This window comes from Manis pentadactyla, chromosome 4 (assembly GCF_030020395.1).
Source record: "Manis pentadactyla isolate mManPen7 chromosome 4, mManPen7.hap1, whole genome shotgun sequence".
In the NCBI taxonomy this organism is placed as follows: Eukaryota; Metazoa; Chordata; class Mammalia; order Pholidota; family Manidae; genus Manis; species Manis pentadactyla.
Genome location: NC_080022.1, coordinates 158,524,690 through 158,542,265, shown reverse-complemented (window position 1 = coordinate 158,542,265; position 17,576 = coordinate 158,524,690). Strand labels below are relative to the sequence as shown.

General features: G+C 49.3%; 1 long non-coding RNA gene across 7 annotated transcripts; it reads left to right on the top strand.

Moving 5' to 3' along the window:
• The first annotated feature begins 92 nt into the window (after positions 1-92).
• On the top strand, positions 93-12,699 carry LOC118909412 (uncharacterized). Of its 7 annotated transcripts, none has more exons than XR_008997330.1 (5): positions 93-214; positions 527-890; positions 3,481-3,640; positions 3,734-4,927; positions 5,422-7,752. It is a non-coding gene; the product is annotated as an uncharacterized LOC118909412 (long non-coding RNA). The 7 variants fall into 7 exon arrangements; XR_005023620.2 differs by adding an exon at positions 9,991-12,699 and having other exon boundaries at positions 124-890; positions 5,422-6,896; XR_008997332.1 differs by having other exon boundaries at positions 124-890; positions 3,734-4,157; positions 4,467-4,927.
• The last annotated feature ends 4,877 nt before the right edge of the window (positions 12,700-17,576 follow it).

The following is a 17,576-nucleotide window of genomic DNA, read 5'->3' as shown; positions in this document are numbered from 1 at the left end:
GTTAGCCTATCGGGTGCTGGAAGACAAGCCGGTCCTGGAGGGAGGGGGCTCGGCGCCGGAGAGGAGACGTGACCAATGGGAAATCACAGCGCGTCCCTGTGGCAGCCAATGGAGGAGCAGTAAAATGGGGACTACTGGATAAGGCTCCAGGGGCCGGAAGTGGGGGTGGCCTGTCACGTACTGGTAGTGCAATTGGAGGCTGGGCTTTGTAGAGGTACAACCCTTACAGCCAGTTGCGGTGTGTCTGTGCTGTGGCTTCCAGTGGCCAGAACCTGACTCAGTCACCTGGTTCCTGAGTTGGCCCGACCTGGAAATAGTGCCTATTTCCTTCAGACAGGAAAGTGGGGTCTGGGAGGACCGGAAACTGGGGAAAATCTGAGACCCAGAGGGAGAGGAATATTGATCAGAGCACACCCCGCTATTCCAGCACGGGTCGAGGAGGGGCAGCAGCTGGTGCCATGGATGGAGGGAGAGTGGGCTTGGGAGTCAGGTTAACTGGGTTCACTTGACTTTTTATGAACCGCAGACCTAGGCCAAGTCACATCATTTCCCTGAACTCCAGTTTTCTCATCTAAAATGAAGATGGCACCACGGCCCTTGAAGGGTGATTGCAGGGCGAGTGAGTGGGTAGGTAATGGAGTGCCTGGCCCAGAGATACTCACGAAATGGCCATTCTCTCCCACCCTTGCTGCCTGGTGGTGTCCCCAGGCCCTGAAGTTCCTGACGCAGATCTGGGCCTAGCCTCTTATCAACCTGCGGCTGGTGAACACATCTCTGTATGAGCATGTGAAGCAGATGTGCCTCACTGGGAGGAGCCTGGAGCAGCTGAAGTTTCTGGGGGATTACCTGGGCCTGTGCCGAAGTGGAGCCCTGATGGAGCTAAGCAAGAGGTGAGTCCCCAGGACATGGGGATACAAACACACGCAGACACGCACACATGTAAGGCATCCTCTTGGGAGAAATGCTAGAGCTAGACAAGAGATCTTCCCATTGGGTTTAGGAAATTGCCACATGCTTTGGGAGTGTCTTTTATTTGTTCATGTGTTTATTCATTCAACAAATATTTGTTGAGAGCACACTAAGTGCCCAGCAGTGAGCTGGGTGTGGGCTACAACACTGAGCAAGGCAGACCCGGGTCCTACCCTCTTGAAGGAAAGGCAGATGAGTAAGCCAGCAACAAGGGGACTAAGGCTGGGAGAGAGAGGTGGGATGCCTGAAGTAAAAGGTGAGACATCTAACCCGGACTGGAGGAGGGTGAAGTGCGGAAGACTTCCTGGAGGAATTGACACTTAAGGTGAGGCCTGAAAAATGAGTGGGAGTAAGAAAGGGCAAGAGAATCAGGGAAGAGTTCCAGGCAAAGGAACAATGTGCATGGGCCATGAACGAAGGCCTCACATGTGGAAAGAACAGGGAGCCTCTGCCGGGATCGAGGAGGGAAATAGGCAGTGGCAGTGAGAGGAAAGCTGGGCAGGCAGGCGAGAGTCAGACCACAAAGGGCCCCACTGCCCTGGTCCCTCCTTCCCTGGCCAGTCCTCCATCCCGCAGCTGCTGTGTTGTGGCCTATGGCAGCATCCTGCCAAAAATCCTCAGAAGGGAGCGAGACTGGGGTGAATCCCTCACGATGCCCTTCAAGAAGCTTTTCTATACCCAGTGTCAGGGGCCTGCTCACGGTTGGGAGGTGACACTGTCCTTCAGCGTAGACTTAGGGTCTTTCTGTGCCTGTCATAGAACCTAGACCCTAGACCCTAGGGTACGGCCCAGGTGCAGCCAGGTAGGGGAGCTGGTGCTTGGTGCCCAGCTGGGCTTCATTGCTGGGTTTATGGAGCCTTGGAGCAGTTCACAAGCTCCTCCCTCCACATCGCCTCTTCAGCCACTCCTCCCTCAGGGCTGACACAGACACCTGTCTGACAGGTTGCCCCTCTTCAATCACAGTTACTGGTCTCTGTGCAGCCCCTGCGCGGCTCCTAGGGGCCAGGGCAGTGCATAGTGCAGGTTCCCCAGGACTGTCAGAGGGGGGCTGCTGCAGGGAGTCCTCTTTTAAGTAGAAGGGAGAGGCTGGATCCTCCCAGGCTCCTAGAGCATCCAGCTGCACCCTGGTCTCCACCTGGCCTGGAAGAACAGAAAGCCCTCTGTTGTGGCATCCGCAAGCTTGCTCCCCTCTAGCCGCAGCCGAATGTCGTGGAGCCTTTGCATGGCCTTGCTGAGAGTGTGATAGACCCAGGGGACACTGGTTTGCAGGGAAGGCCCTGGATCTGGCTGGCCCCCAGGCCTTTCATGACCATGGACAGAGGGCAGATGACAGATGACTCTCCATCCAAATCAGCTCCACCCTTCCTGCCAGCTCAGGGACAGCCTGTGCACCCCTCTACCTCCCGCCCCATTTCCCCCAATTTTCCTGGTGATAAATGGTGTCTTCCTGTTCCAAGAAAGCTGGAAGTTTACTGGGGAGTAGCCATTTGGCAGCATCCTCATCACTTGTTTGGAATGAATTTTGAGGACTGCAAGCCCCATATCCTGAAAGTTTCAGCCCCAGATTCAGAGGCAGTACTGATTGCAGTCCCAGAGCTTTCTGGGCTAGGAAGGAAGGCAGGGTGGGAGCTCTTGGTGGGGGTCGTAGGATGCCGCAGGGCTTAATGGGGCTGGGGAAAGGATGGGTCCCAGGCCATTTCTCTGTTCCTGCCCAACCTTTGCTTTGCCCCTGTGAGTGAACAGCTGGGAGAACTCGGCTATTGATACTTTATTATTGTTAATAAATAATTAATGTGATTATCCCACTCACCTGGACAATTTACCCATTCTCTCTTCAATTTACGGACCGGCAGGGCAGACATTTGCAGCCGGGGAAACTGAGGCAGGGAGGTACTGTGACTTGCTGAGATTTGCCCAGGTAGCAAGTGGCCGAGTCGGTACTCTGATCCTGGAGCTGCCCTGAAGGCCACGTTTTCCTCCTCCCATAGCGGGACTACCTCCCAGAGCCCTTGTATGAGAACATAGAGAGGCAGCCTCGGGCCACCTAGCTCGACGCCAACACCGGGCGCCCCTACTACAACCCAGACACAGACGTGACGATTTGGGAGTTGGGAGTCACCCTTCGAGGCTACCGAGGGCCCCACCAGCCCGGCCACCTCCCCGGCCTCGGTGGTCAGTCACGAGAGCTTTGCGACCGAGTGGGGCCAGTCCTGGGATGAGCGTCGCAAGGTGTTCTACTACCCGCTGATGGGCGACACTGTCCGGTAGGACGAGCCCTAGGACAAGATGGAGATGCAGCTGGGCCTGAACGCCTGCAGCCCCAGGGCCCAGAGGGTGGGAGGCGGGGCCTGTCCGGGGTGGGCGGGGCCGACAATGAAGGCGTCTGATCCCGCCTCCAGCTTCCCACAGCCCCCGGGATTGCCCTGCTGGGCGTGGCCCGGTCCGAAAGAGCGGAGCCAGGGGTTAGTAGTGCCTCTGAGACCCTCTGACTCTGTCTTCTGCTCCCTGCAGCCCTCTACCCTCGAGACGGACTACTCCGAGTTGGTGACCAGTTACCCCAAGGAGGACTACTCCCCCTTGGGCTCCTTAAGTGGCCACGACCCCCAGGTGGTCTTGCCACGTAGACCCAGAAGGGCAGACGCTCTACACCAGCCACTTCGCCCAAGAGCAGGTAGGGGCAGCGGGCAGTAGGCCCAGACCAACCCTGGAGTCGCTGCTGCAGCCCTTCCTCACTAGTAACTCCCCTTAACCCTCTAAACTGCAGCTCCAGCAGGGCTCCAAGCCAACCCAAGGAACTGCGACACCTGCACCTGTCCCTCCAAGCCCCTTGGGTTATGTTGGGCTCTGGTTGGAAGGAATCTTTTCCTCTCCTCTCATGAGATGGGCGGGAGCCCTGATCACCCCTCTCCCCACAGTGGGTGAGCTTGAAGGACCAACACGGAAAGCCCTGCCTCTGCAAACCATATGAGGACTGGGTTCAGTGGGAGCTGCTCCAGGTAACCAACTGGGGAAGGGAGAGAGGAGGGGGTTATATGACAGTGTCTTTCTCCACAGGACTCCCATCCCTGCTCCTCGAAGCTTCCACAAGTCTCACAACCAGGACAGTGAGACCCTAGCCCAGGCCAGCCCCCCTGAGAAGGGAAGGGAAGGGGCTTGCAGGCCTTGGCAGGACCTCCCCAGAAGAGATGGTGTGTTCCTGGAGGTCCTGGGGGCTGAGACTGGGTTGGGCGTGTCTCCCCCCATAGGCCCAGCACTAGCCTGGGCTGAATGAACTTGGGTCTGGGTCATCCCAGGCCCAGAGTTCCGTGAGGTTGGGAGTTGGGAGGAAATATCTTCTCTTGCCATGGGAGCAGGCACCCACCACCAGCAGCAGCAAAGAGGGTTCAGTGGAGACTCAGGCCCAACCTGTGGGGAGCTGCTGGCTGTGACAGACTAGCCTCCGCCCTCCTCCCACCTGTGATCACCACCTTAAATGCCTCCTCTTTCCACATTTCAAGATCAAGACCTTGGAGAAGGCAGGTGTGCTCCATTGAACCAAGACAGTGGACAAGGGGAAGCGGCTCGGTGAGAGCGCATGTGCACCCGACCAGGGTAGCAAGGGCCTTACTGATGATGCTCACTGAGCACCTCCCATTTGCCAGGCCCGTGTGACTCTCAAAGGACTTTATAAGAGGTCCTTTGAGGGAGGACAGTGAGGCACAGGGATAAAGTGACTTCCCTGTGGTCCCTTGGTTCCTAGGTGTCAGCATTGGGAGTCTGCCCCTCACAGTTGAGTGCCCCAAGCTGCATTCTTAAGCTCTGTTCCCTACTCCTGGGAGTGGGAGGGGGTCCTCAGCCAAGGGCCAAATACAAGCCTCACCCCCACTAAGCAGCAGCACTGGAGTGCCTCCTGGATGGTGCTGGAGGGTAGCATCCTGACATACTTCAAGGACTCAAGACCTCAGCTGCAGGCGGCCGGGTGAGACCCAGACCCCCAGGGCAGGGACCTCCCAATCTGCTCCTGACTCCTATAGTTCCTTGCCTGATATGGCTTGTCAAAGGCTTGTCTGACACAGTGGAACTTGAGTGTCAAGGGAGCTGGGCCTTGGCAGGGGGTGATGACAGCAGATTCACCCCAGGACAAGCACTTCCAGCCACCCTGGCCATGGGGAGCAGTCCTAGCCCGATTAGGCTGGGTACTGGGCACCCTGCGGGAACAGAGGCTGCCCTCCTTTCTCCTTTCCTCTCCTGGGTGGGTAGTTAGCAAAGGACCAGTCTCCTCCAAGGCTGTGTGGTTAAGAAGTACCAGGATCTGTGGGTACCAGGAACCCTTGGGTTCCCTTCCCCCAGAGCTGTGACTCCATGGGGCCAAAGGAGCCTGGTGGATTGGAGCCAGGGAGCTGTGACAGGCCTGCCTGAGCAGAGGGCTCCTGGTAACCGTGCTTCCCCCAACCCTTCTCCTCTCTCCCACAGAGGCAGTCTTCCAAGCTCTCCATCCCTAAGTATGCAGTGGAGCTGAGGGGGGCCTCTCTTGCCTGGGTCCCCAAAGCCAAATCCAGCAAGAAAAATGTGCTAGAGGTGAATGGTAGGGATAGGGAGGAGAGGGAGCTTACTGCTGGTTTGGGACCCACCCAGACAAGCCCCAAGGTAAGGAGGACTTGGGGAAAATGGGGGTGAAATTCTCAGGGCTCAAAGCTGAAGTTGTTCCCACCTGAGGGATCTGTCCACAGTGTTTCTAATGTCACAGATTTTTCAGCCCTCTCTCCAGGAGCTGTGTTCACCAGTCCTTGGCTCTGGAGAGTGGTGAGGAATAGGGAGTCTCTGGGGGGTAAAACTATAGATGCCTAGAAGGGCAGCCCTTATCCTAGCTGCTCTGGCCTCAGACAGACAGAAGACCCCACATTCCTGGCTACTTACCCTGACAAGCTGGAAAGCCTCCAGCTGATTAGAGCCCAGCTTCCAACTAGACTGGTCCTCGTGAATAAACTGGGGCAGTTGCACATTTCTCAGGCTCCCCCAGCAGGAAGAGAGAGGCCAGGTGGGGCCAGGAGAGGACCTCACAGTGTTGCCTTGTTTTTAAACTAGTTTTACCCTCACTTCAGTCCCCAGAAGTATTAGGCAGCTCACAACAAAAACACACAAAATCTGCTACAATGCCAGGATCAGGCCAAATGAGTTAGAGAACTAGGCCAGTGTGGAGAGGGGCAGATGAGGTTCAGGTGCTAAGGTTATTGCTGGAGAAAGTTAGCCCCAGGTTTCCTGATAACCAAAATGAAAAAACAAAAAACAACAAAAAAACCTTCCCAGATTATGAGGGAAATCAACGCTTCTCCCTAGTCCTTAGCTCTTGGAGGCGTTTTTAGTGTGCAACTCCTTTCTCATTCAGTAAGGGACTCTTGGGGCTGCTTCGGGGAACATGATGAAAGCCAAAAGCATGACCTTACATTTCAGCTCAGAAAAAGCATTACTGCAAAGAGCTTGAGTATGTTGTTTTCTGATGGTCCACCAAGCTTCATTCAGTTCTAGACCCAGAATATCCACAGAGCAGGTTTGGAAAACCAGTTTCATCTCATGAACTGCTCTGATCAGTCCGTCTGGAGCCTTCTGCGGGCTTGGGAGGTTAGAGTGTTACCATCAACTAGCAGTGTCTGCCATGGGTGGTCAAATTGAGGAGGGACATCACTTCTGCTAGGCATGTTCCTTTCCTAACCTAGAGGGACATCTCTCAACCAACGATCTATAAATGTCACCCCTCTGACTGGGCTTCTGATGAAAGTTCAGAGTAAACACTTCGGAGTTGTCTTTTTTGGCAAGGACAGGAAGGCAGATGGCGCTCTTGGAAGCTACTCAAGCTGATGGGAAGTCTGTCAGTCTTGAATGGAAATTAAGGAGCCCCCAGCTTCCCAGTTGGCAGATGGCCATCCTCCCTCCACTCGGGTGGCCTGCAGGTAACTCTTATGATTTTTCTCAAGAGACAGCCCCAGATTCTATAACACAGCTGGGTTAGTTGGGCCTGGCAAAATTTCATAGCACATCTTCCTAATCCCCCACAGAGCCACAGAAAACTTCAGTAAGAGGCCTCCAAAAAGAGCGAGCTTGGAGTGGCTCAGCTGTGTATTCAACAGGATGAATGTTTTGTGAGATATATTGCTATGTAACTATAAAGCTTTGCCTTCTGAATGAAACTTTCAAACATGAACTGATTGTTTTGAGAGAGTTGCCAAAAATAATCATTGTTGTTTTAGAAGCATTGTTAGGCCATTCTCTGGGATAACAGAGGCAGGGCTCTTGTTAGCTTAGATTACGGGCTGTGCTGCGTATCCACTGAAAGTTCTCTGTCTTTGCAGGGAGAGGGGTGAATGTGCAGTTTTTCTTTATCTTTTTTTTTTTTTTTTGAATTAACTTTTGTGTATGGTGTAAGATGGTGGTCCATTTCCATTCTTTTGCATGTGGCTATCCAATTTCCTTAATACTATTTCTTGAAGAGACTATCCTTGCCCCATTGTATATGCTTTGCTCCTCTATTGTGAATTAATTGACCACTTATGTGTAGGTTTATTTCTGGGTTCTCTCTTTTGTTCCATTGATCTATGTGTGTTTTTTTTTTGTTTTTTTGTTTTTCCTGGATAATTATTTTTTATTGAAGGGTAGTTGACACACAGTATTACATTAATTTCAGGTGTACAACACAGTGATTCAACATTTATATACATGATAATTCTAGGTACCAGCTATCACCATACCAAGTTGTTACAATATTTTGACTATATTCCTTATGCTATACATTACATCCCGGTTACTTATTTATTTTACAATTGGAAGTGTGTTTATATATATACATATATATATATATATATATATATATATATTTTTTTTTTGTGATGGCATCTCTCATATTTATTGATCAAATGGTTGTTAACAACAATAAAATTCTGTATAGGGGGGTCAATGCTCAATGCACAATCATTAATCCACCCCAAGCCTAATTTTCGTCAGTCTCCAATCTTCTGATGCATAACGAACAAGTTCTTACATGGAGTACAAATTCTCACATAGTGAATAAGTTACATGGTGAACAGTACAAGGGCAGTCATCACAGAAACTTTTGGTTTCACTCATGCATTATGAACTATAAACAGTCAGTTCAAATATGAATATTCATTTGATTTTTAAACTTGATTTATATGTGGATACCACATTTCTCTCTTTATTATTATTATTTTTAATAAAATGCTGAAGTGGTAGGTAGATACGAGACAAAGGTAGAAAACATAGTTTAGTGTTGTAAGAGAGCAAATATAGATGATCAGGTGTGTGCCTGTAGACTATGTGTTAATCCGAGCTAGACAAGGGCAATAAAACATCCACGTATGCAGAAGATTTCTCTCAGAACAGGAGGGGGGAGGTTCTAAGCCTCACCTCTGCTGATCCCCATTTTCTCACCTGATGGCCCCCTTGCGACTGTGCCTGTCTTAGGTTGTTCCTCCCTTGAGGAATCTTACCCGTCTCTGGCTAACCAGTCATCTTCCGGGGCCATACAGGGAAATGTTAAGTTGGTAAGTGAGAGAGAAGCCTTATTGTTTGAAATGGTTAGCTTTTTACTTCTTTGCATATTTATGCCCTGTGGCTTCTATGCCCAGCATTTGTCTTGAGGTGTCTTTACCACTTGGAAGAATTATGATACTCGGTAAATTCGACATGTGGCACGAATTCTATTTAAGGGTTGTAATTAGGAAGGAAGAAGAAAAGCTATAGAAGTAGCAGGCGGGAGAAAACCTGGGAAGATTGATTATTTCTTTGACATATCTTCTTGTAGAGTAACTTCAGCATGGATAGGTTTTAAACTACTACTTAAATTGTGCACACACATTAACATAATAGGTGTACAGTTATGTAACCAAAGCATACCTGTAATTACCAGCCATCTCCAGTGAAACCAAGAAAACCAGTTAGGCACCTTAGGCATTTGTGAAAACTTATCTATGATATGGTGGATATTGTCCAACTGAACTTGAACAGTCTGAGAGAATTCAGATAAATGAAAACAACCCATTCCTGGGGACTGTTCACATCCCATATGTTCTTTTAACAGTACATAGTCTGTGGTTGTAAGATTTTGGTATGTGTGGTTTTATGCCAATACCACAGTGTTTTAATTATTATATCTTTCTAATACAGTTTGAAATCAGGGCACATGTGCTTCCACCCTTGTTCTTTCTTTTTTTTTGTAGATAATTATTTTTTATTGAAGGGTAGTTGACACACAGTATTACATTAGTTTCAGGTGTACAACACAGTGATTCAACATTTATATACATGATAATTCTATCCGCTATCACCATACCAAGTTGTTACAATATTTTGACTATATTCCTTCTGCTATACATTACATCCCGGTTACTTCTTTATTTTACAATTGGAAGTGTGTACTTTTTTTTTTTTTTTTTTTTGTGAGGGCATCTCTCATATTTATTGATCAAATGGTTGTTAACAACAATAAAATTCTATATAGGGGAGTCAATGCTCAATGCACAATCATTAATCCACCCCAAGCCTAATTCTCAACAGTCTCCAATCTTCTGAAGCATAACGAACAAGTTCTTACATGGAGAACAAATTCTTACATAGTGAATAAGTTACATGGTGAACAGTACAAGGGTAGTCATCACAGAAACTTTCGGTTTTGCTCATGCTTTATGAACTATAAACAGTTCAAATATGAATATTCATTTGATTTTTATACTTGATTTATATGTGGATACCACATTTCTCTCTTTGTTATTATTGTTTTTAATAAAATGCTGAAGTGGTAGGTAGATACAAGATAAAGGTAGAAAACATAGTTTAGTGTTGTTCTTTATCTTTTTGTAATTTTTTAAAGCAGTTTAAGTAGCATTCAAGTGTAAATTTAAAAGGTGGACAGCCAAAAGACAGCCCTGATTCTGGAAGTTATACCTTGTTGTCTGACTCTCACTGGACCCAAAGGGGCACAGTTGGTGTGAGCCATGTAATGAAACATTCGCATTAACCTTGATCTCTCAGTCCTCAGAGCCAGAGGCTGATGAGAGATCTATCCAAGTTTGCTGACCACCTCACCCTGTTCTTCAGAGCCTTTGTTACAACAGTAGCTGGATGAAGAATAGCCTGCGCTGTGGGTATCTACTTGCTCCTTAATAGTATAAAATAGTGGCTTTGGAAACCCAGATTCCAGGGCTTCTTAAGAATATGGCCTGTGGTCTGCATGGAACCTCCAGCAAATTTACAGGGCAGTGCTTCCTCCAGCTGACAGACCATGTGTGTTTCCCAGTGAATAAGAATAGGTGCATTGGTTACCCCCCCCAGCCTGCTGGTCAGAAAGAGCTCTGACTGGTCAGAAAGTGGCCAAAAGTCTCCCCTTGAGTTTTGTTTAATTTACACTTTATGATAAAGTGGACAGTGAGAGGTGCATTGCCTGGGCTGGAGTGTGGGAGAGGGTGTAGACTTGTGGCTACAAAAGGGGGAAAACACTCCTAGGTTCTCAGAGTGTGTGTGGAATGCAGGAGGTGCTTGTTTTCTCTGGGATCAGCCCCAATATGCTTTCAAAGCTTTCTGCCCAGCATTTTCTTCACTGCTAATTCTAGCCACCGGGGGCCTCCCACCAGGTATTTCTTCAATTGGCTGCTTGCCAGTGCTCTGGGTGAGGCCTGCCATGTTCTGTGGTTCTTGGGGCCGGGGAAAGTGTACTAGACAGCTGGGCCATTCATACCTGCTACACTCAGATCCTTGCTCTCTCACTCACTAGTTGTGTATCCACTAGCAAGTTACTTAAATTGGTAACAGGGATGTCATCACCTACTTTTTTATGAGGTGCAATACCTTGGCCTGGGGTGAGCTCTTGCTCCATTAGGCTCTGAGTTCCTGGGAACAGGGAGAGATCACCTCCGTCTCTCTATTCCCCTTTGAGACCTGGCCCCAGGCCAGACCCAGGTAACCAGAGATGACTGACTGACTTGTGTCCCTGTAGCTGCGGAGCCAAGATGGCTCACAGTATCTGATCCAGCATGACTCGGAGGCCATCATAAGCACATGGCCATTCGCCAGGGCATCCAGGAGCTGGTAGGCAGAGCTTGGGGTCTCACTGCTGGTGGGGAGGGGAGGCCAGCCATTATCAGGGCAGCTGTGCCCACAGTGGATAGGGCTCTGCACTCAGGCTCCAGGGGTTCCACAGCAGCAGTGGGTAAGTGCCCCTCCCTGCAGACACAATTCCACCTTGTGGCTGGATGGCAGATGGGCTGCTGAAGAAATAGCCTTTCTTAAGTGTGTGAATCCAGCCTCTGGGGCTGGCCCTGCAGGAGCTCTTTCCAGGTAGGGGTTGGGGCACATCCTAGAGGAATGTCCCATTTCAAGGGAGGCAGGAGGAAAAGTAAATATCTGAAAAATAGCCTCAGGCTGGAAGGACACACTGGGACTAGAAGATAAAATTTTAAAGGATTGAGTTCAAGAGTCTACCATTTTTTAGGTTTAAAATACCAATTGCTTAAGTAGTAATAGGATAGGCCCCCTTCTGATAGCTATTCACTTGGTAACAATCTGGGGCTTTTTGACCCTTAATCTCCTAGAAGCCAACACTGGATGCAGTGTTAGGTCATATTACTAGAGGTAGGAACTAGATCCAGGGAGGTGATGCTGGTGCAGTTCTGGCCAGTGCTCAGATCACAGCCACATTAGCAATGGTTTTTATTGGGAGGCCTCCCCTGGAGTATCCCATGGGTGCCCCAGCATCACCTCTGTACCCCTAACTAAACCTCCATTTTCCCTCTCCCTTTTAAAACTGATCTTTCCAGTGCTTCATTCTTTAGCATGGGTGACTAAGCCTACGCTGCTGCCATGTCCAATAACGGAAACTTGCCTTTCTCTATAATGGGGTTGCAGGCAAGGTCAATAGGGGGTCTTCCAAAAACATCTTGGGAATCACTGCTTTTTGGTGCCATCTCCAGCTACTCCCTATCAGCTCTGTGTATGACAGACCTGGAGCTATGGCTGGTGCCCCACTGGAGACAGGACACTCTTTGAAAAGACAGCACAGGGGGTCCACAGAGGGACCAACAAAGTGGAACCAAGAACCAGAGAACACAGCCCAAATCCCTGCTCTACAGCTATGTAAAATAGGGATATTAACACCTACTTCCCCGGGATAGTGAGCACAACAGAGGGAGTTACAAATGTTGGTGCCCTGCAAGCCCCACTTCCTGAACATGGGCCGCTGCTGGCCTCTACTGGCTATTGAATGACTGCACAGTGAGCTGACCTCCAGGCGGGGATGTGCAAGTTTTTCTCCACTTCTGAATCTACCTGATGCTGGGGCTCTCGTGACAGACCCATAGCTCCCTTTGCACAAAATATATTCTGTGTAATGATAGTAATTTGGAAAGATTTTAAGCACCTTATTGAGGTATTGACATACATATATATCCATGAAACCATCATCACAATCAGATAGTGAACATCTCCTGCACCCCCAAAAGTTGCCTTTGTGCCTGCCCCCTTGGGACTCCCTCCCTCCGCCCTTTCCTGTTCCTCCATGCCCAAGCAAATATTGACCTACTTTCTGTCATTGTAGATTAGTTAACATTGTCCAGAGCTCTCTGTAAATGGAATCATACAACATATACTCTTGTTTGGCTTTTTTCACTCAACATAACTTTTGAGATTTATGCATGTTGTGTGTACCAATACTTCTTTCCTTTTTATTGCCCATTTGTGAATGTACCACAATTTGTTTATCCATTCAGTGTGAAGGTAATTTTTAAAAATCAGTATAATTCCCTTGTAAGAATGAGAATAAGTTAGCATAAGAGTAGCCATCTTAAGGGCCTAGAAGCAGTTTTCTGAGGTTGTGACTTAAAAGAAAAAAAACTGGAACTGGGTAAGGCCTTGGAAAACAAGTTAATCATGAACACCGGGATGGGGGCAGCTGTGGCCTTCGGTCAGCTAACCTTGGTCAGTTAATCCTACTTACCAAGCTTATCGTGCAGAACCTCCCTAACAATTGAGGAGTGGTCTTGTCTTGCAAAGATAATGTGCAGCTGTGGAAAATTACTAAGAGTTAAGTGTTTTGAAAATGCTATATAAACTGTTGGTTTTTGAGTGCTCGGGGTCCTTGTTGAGACCCGCTGCGTCGGGCTAACTTGGACCCCAGCTAGCTGGTTCCTGAATAAATTCCTCTTGCTTGTTGCATCAAGAGACGCCCTTCGTGAGTGATTTGGGGCGGCGTCCTCCTCTGGGAGAATCCAACATTTGGGGGCTCGTCCGGGATATGCGCTCACCCTGCTTCACTCCCGAAGTCGCTCTTGGAGGAAGAGGTAAGATTAGTGGCGCCTTGGGTTGTCTGTATTCTGTTTTCTGTTTTTCAGTGAGACCGGTCAGAATTCTGAAAGGGTACCCGTTGTCTGGCAGCTGTCTCGATCCCGTAAAGGGGTCGAGACTGCGGTCGGTAGACGTACTAGGAGCACCGCAGGCTGCAGCCCTGGGGGACGCCTCGGGGAGGTTGGGGGGCCAGGGACGCCTGGTAACCTCCCGTCTGTTTTTCCGGCAAAGTGAACCTGATGAGATAGGATTGATTTTTGGGCGCCGAGAGTATCAACCCTCTGATTCCTTTCGGTTTCTGTTTGAGACTCTGAGGAGAACTAAACGCGGCCGCTGTGTGTCTGATTTGTGTGTGTCTTTGTTTTTTGTGTCTTTTACGTGTCTAATTATTGTTATACTGACAATGGGACAGGCAGTGACGACCCCCTTAGCCTGCCGTTAACCACCCGCCCTTTTCAGAAGAACCGCAGAAACTAACTGGTCTGGTAGAGTCCCTGATGTTTTCCCACCAGCCCACCTGGGATGACTGTCAGCAGCTTTTGCAGGTGCTCTTCACCACGGAAGAGAGAGAGAGGATTCTCCTGGAAGCACGAAGGAATGTGCCTGGAACCGACGGGCGACCTTCGCAACTCCCTCATGACACAGAGAGGGGGTTCCCGTTGACTAGACCCAACTGGGACTTTAATTCTCCAGAAGGTAGGGAGCGACTAACCATCTATCGTCAGGCTCTGGTGGCAGGTCTCCGTGGGACTGCAAGACACCCCACCAATTTGGCCAAGGTAAGAGAGGTCAGCCAGGGAGCCACTGAAGCACCCGCAGTATTCTTAGAGCGCCTGATAGAAGCCTTCAGGTGGTATACTCCCTTTGATCCCACTTCTGAGGGGCATAGTGCTTCAGTGGCCCTTGCTTTTATCGGACAGTCGGCACCCGACATTAGAAAAAAAAACTTCAGAGATTGGAAGGCTTACAGGATTTGTCGCTGAGGGATTTGGTGAGGAAGAGAAGGAGTTAAGGAAGGAAAAGGAAAGGGAAAGTAAAGAAGAAAAGAGGGATAGGAAGTATGAGAGAAATTTAACAAAGATCTTGGCCGCAGTAGTAGAAAGTAAGGGACGCCCGCCCTCTAGTGGTAGAACTAGTAAGGCAGGGTCCCTGGGCAACCGACCTCCTTTGGATAAAGATCAGTGTGCGTACTGCAAGGAGAAGGGGCATTGGGTGAAAGAATGCCCTAAGAAACCACCGCAGGGACCTCCGAAGAAGGTGTTGTCTCTGCTAGAAGATGAGGATTAGGGAAGACGGGGCTCGGAGCCCCTCCCCGAGCCTAGAGTAACTCTGAAGGTGGAGGGGCAACCCGTTGAGTTTCTGGTAGATACCGGTGCTCAACATTCAGTACTGACCCAAGCTAGAGGCCCCCTTTCTAGCAAAAAGTCTTGGGTGTTCGGGGCCACGGGTCAGAGACAATATGCATGGACTACCCAAAGAACAGTGGACTTAGGAGTGGGACAAGTAAACCACTCATTCCTTGTTATACCGGAATGCCCTACACCCTTGTTAGGAAGAGACATCTTGACCAAAGTCGGGGCCCAAATATCCTTTCAGGCTGAAGATACCCGAGTGACTGATAGAGAGAAGAAACCTTTGGGCCTAAGTATTCTGTCCATAAGATTAGAAGACGAGTACCGCCTTTTTAAGGAACCAGAACCCTCCCGAGTTAATCAAAGGTGGCTCAACCAGTTTTCAGGGGCCTGGGCGGAGACGGCAGGTATGGGGCTTGCTGTAAATCAGCCCCCGGTGGTCATAGAATTGAAAGCCTCAGCCTCACCAGTAACTGTGAGACAATATCCAATGAGTAAAGAAGCCAGAGATGGAATTAGGCCCCATATCCAGAGGCTCATAGAGCAGGGGATATTAGTAAAATGTAAATCCCCATGGAACACTCCCTTGCTGCCTGTAAAGAAAGCGGGAACAGGAGATTATCGACCAGTGCAAGATTTAAGAGAAGTTAATAAGAGAACACAGGACATTCATCCCACTGTGCCGAATCCTTATAACCTGCTAAGCTCTCTGGCCCCAGAAAACACTTGGTATACAGTCTTAGATTTAAAAGACGCCTTCTTTTGTTTGCGCCTGCACCAGAGTAGCCAACCGCTGTTTGCTTTTGAGTGGAAGGACCTCTCCACAGGAACTACTGGACAATTGACCTGGACTCGCTTGCCACAAGGATTCAAGAATTCACCTACCCTCTTCGACGAGGCTTTACACCAGGACTTGGCCTTTTACCGAGCCTCCAACCCACAGGTAACCTTGTTACAATATGTTGATGACTTGCTGATAGCCGCCCCTACACAAGAAGTCTGCCAAGAGGCCACTGAAGCCCTTTTGACTGAACTTGCTAAGCTGGGGTATAGAGTATCTGCCAAAAAGGCACAGATCTGCCAACAACAAGTGACTTATTTAGGGTATTCCCTGAGAGAAGGGAAAAGGTGGCTTACTGAAGCCCGGAAGCAGACTGTGACGCAGATCCCGGTCCCTACTACTCCGTGCCAAGTCCGCGAATTTCTAGGAACAGCAGGGTTCTGTAGATTATAGATACCCAGATATGCCACCTTAGCCGCCCCCCTGTACCCCCTAACCAAAGGGGCAGCCCCGTTTGTTTGGGGACCTGAACAGCAACAGGCCTTTGATGAGATCAAGAAGGCCCTCCTATCGGCACCCGCTCTGGCCTTGCCAGACGTGACTAAGCCATTCGTCCTTTTTGTGGATGAACGGAGTGGAGTGGCTCGGGGAGTGTTGACCCAGCAATGGGGACCTTGGAAGAGACCTGTCGCCTATTTGTTAGAGAGTGTAATTCGGCAGCCACCCGAGAGATGGATGTCGAATGCCAGAATGACTCACTACCAAACCTTACTCCTGAATCGTGATCGTGTAGAGTTTGCCCCCCCTGCCATTCTAAACCCGGCCACTCTGCTCCCTGATTCGGGGAAGGAAGTGCTTCATACCTGCCAGGAAATCCTGGCTGAGGAGACAGGCACCCGCCAGGACTTGCAAGATCAGCCCTTAGGAGGACCGGGACTCCTGACTTGGTATACGGACGGGAGCAGTTACATCATGGATGGTAAGAGAATGGCTGGAGCTGCAGTAGTAGATGATGACCGGATTATATGGGCCAGTGGACTCCCAACGGGCACCTCTGCACAGCGAGCAGAACTCATCGCCCTGACTCAGGCCCTAAGGATGGCAGAAGGTAAGAGACTTAACGTCTACACTGACAGCAGATATGCCTTTGCCACTGCTCATATACATGGGGCTATTTATAGACAGAGAGGGCTGTTAACTTCTGCCAGGAAAGATGTTAAAAACAAACAAGAGATTTTAGATTTGCTAGAAGCCATCCATAGGCCTAAGGAAGTAGCAATAATACATTGCCCTGGACATCAGAAAGATGACTCTCCAATAGCTCGAGGAAACTGGAGGGCAGACCAAGCCGCAAAGCAAGTGGCTCAGGGAATGAACATTTTGCCCCTCCAAGTGTGTCCGGAAGCCACCCACATTAAGAGCTTCCAGTATACACCTGAAGATCTCGTTTGTATAAACAAATTAGGGTTCAAAAATTTCTCGCCCCAAGAGATATACAAGTCTGAAGAAGGGGAAGTTGTCCTGCCCCAGAGAGAGGCAGAGGAATACTTAAGGCAATTACATCAATTGACACATCTGGGAGCAAAAAATCTAAAAACCTTGGTTCGAGACTCCCCTTATCATGTTATTGGATTAGGAAAATTGGCTGACGAGGTTGTAAAAAATTGTGTACCCTGTCAATTAGTAAACATGAGCAAAAATCAAGCAATATCTGGAAAAAGACTTCGAGGAGATCGCCCAGGAGCTTATTGGGAAGTTGACTTCACTGAAATTAAGCCTGCTAAGTATGGATATAAGTACCTTCTAGTTTTCCTAGACACATTTTCAGGAGGGACAGAGGCGTTCCCCACAAAAACTGAGACAGCCCAAACGGTGTCTAAAAAGATCCTTGAAGAGATATTTCCCAGATTTGGGATCCCAAAGGTAATCGGCTCCGACAACGGCCCTGCCTTTGTTGCCCAGGTAAGTCAGGGATTGGCCAAGATCCTGGGGACGGATTGGAAATTGCATTGTGCATACAGGCCCCAGAGCTCAGGACAGGTAGAAAGGATGAACAGAACTCTAAAAGAGACCTTGACTAAATTGTCCATAGAGACTGGCTTATGTGATTGGTTGGTCCTCCTTCCCTTTGCCCTGTTTAGAGTCAGGAA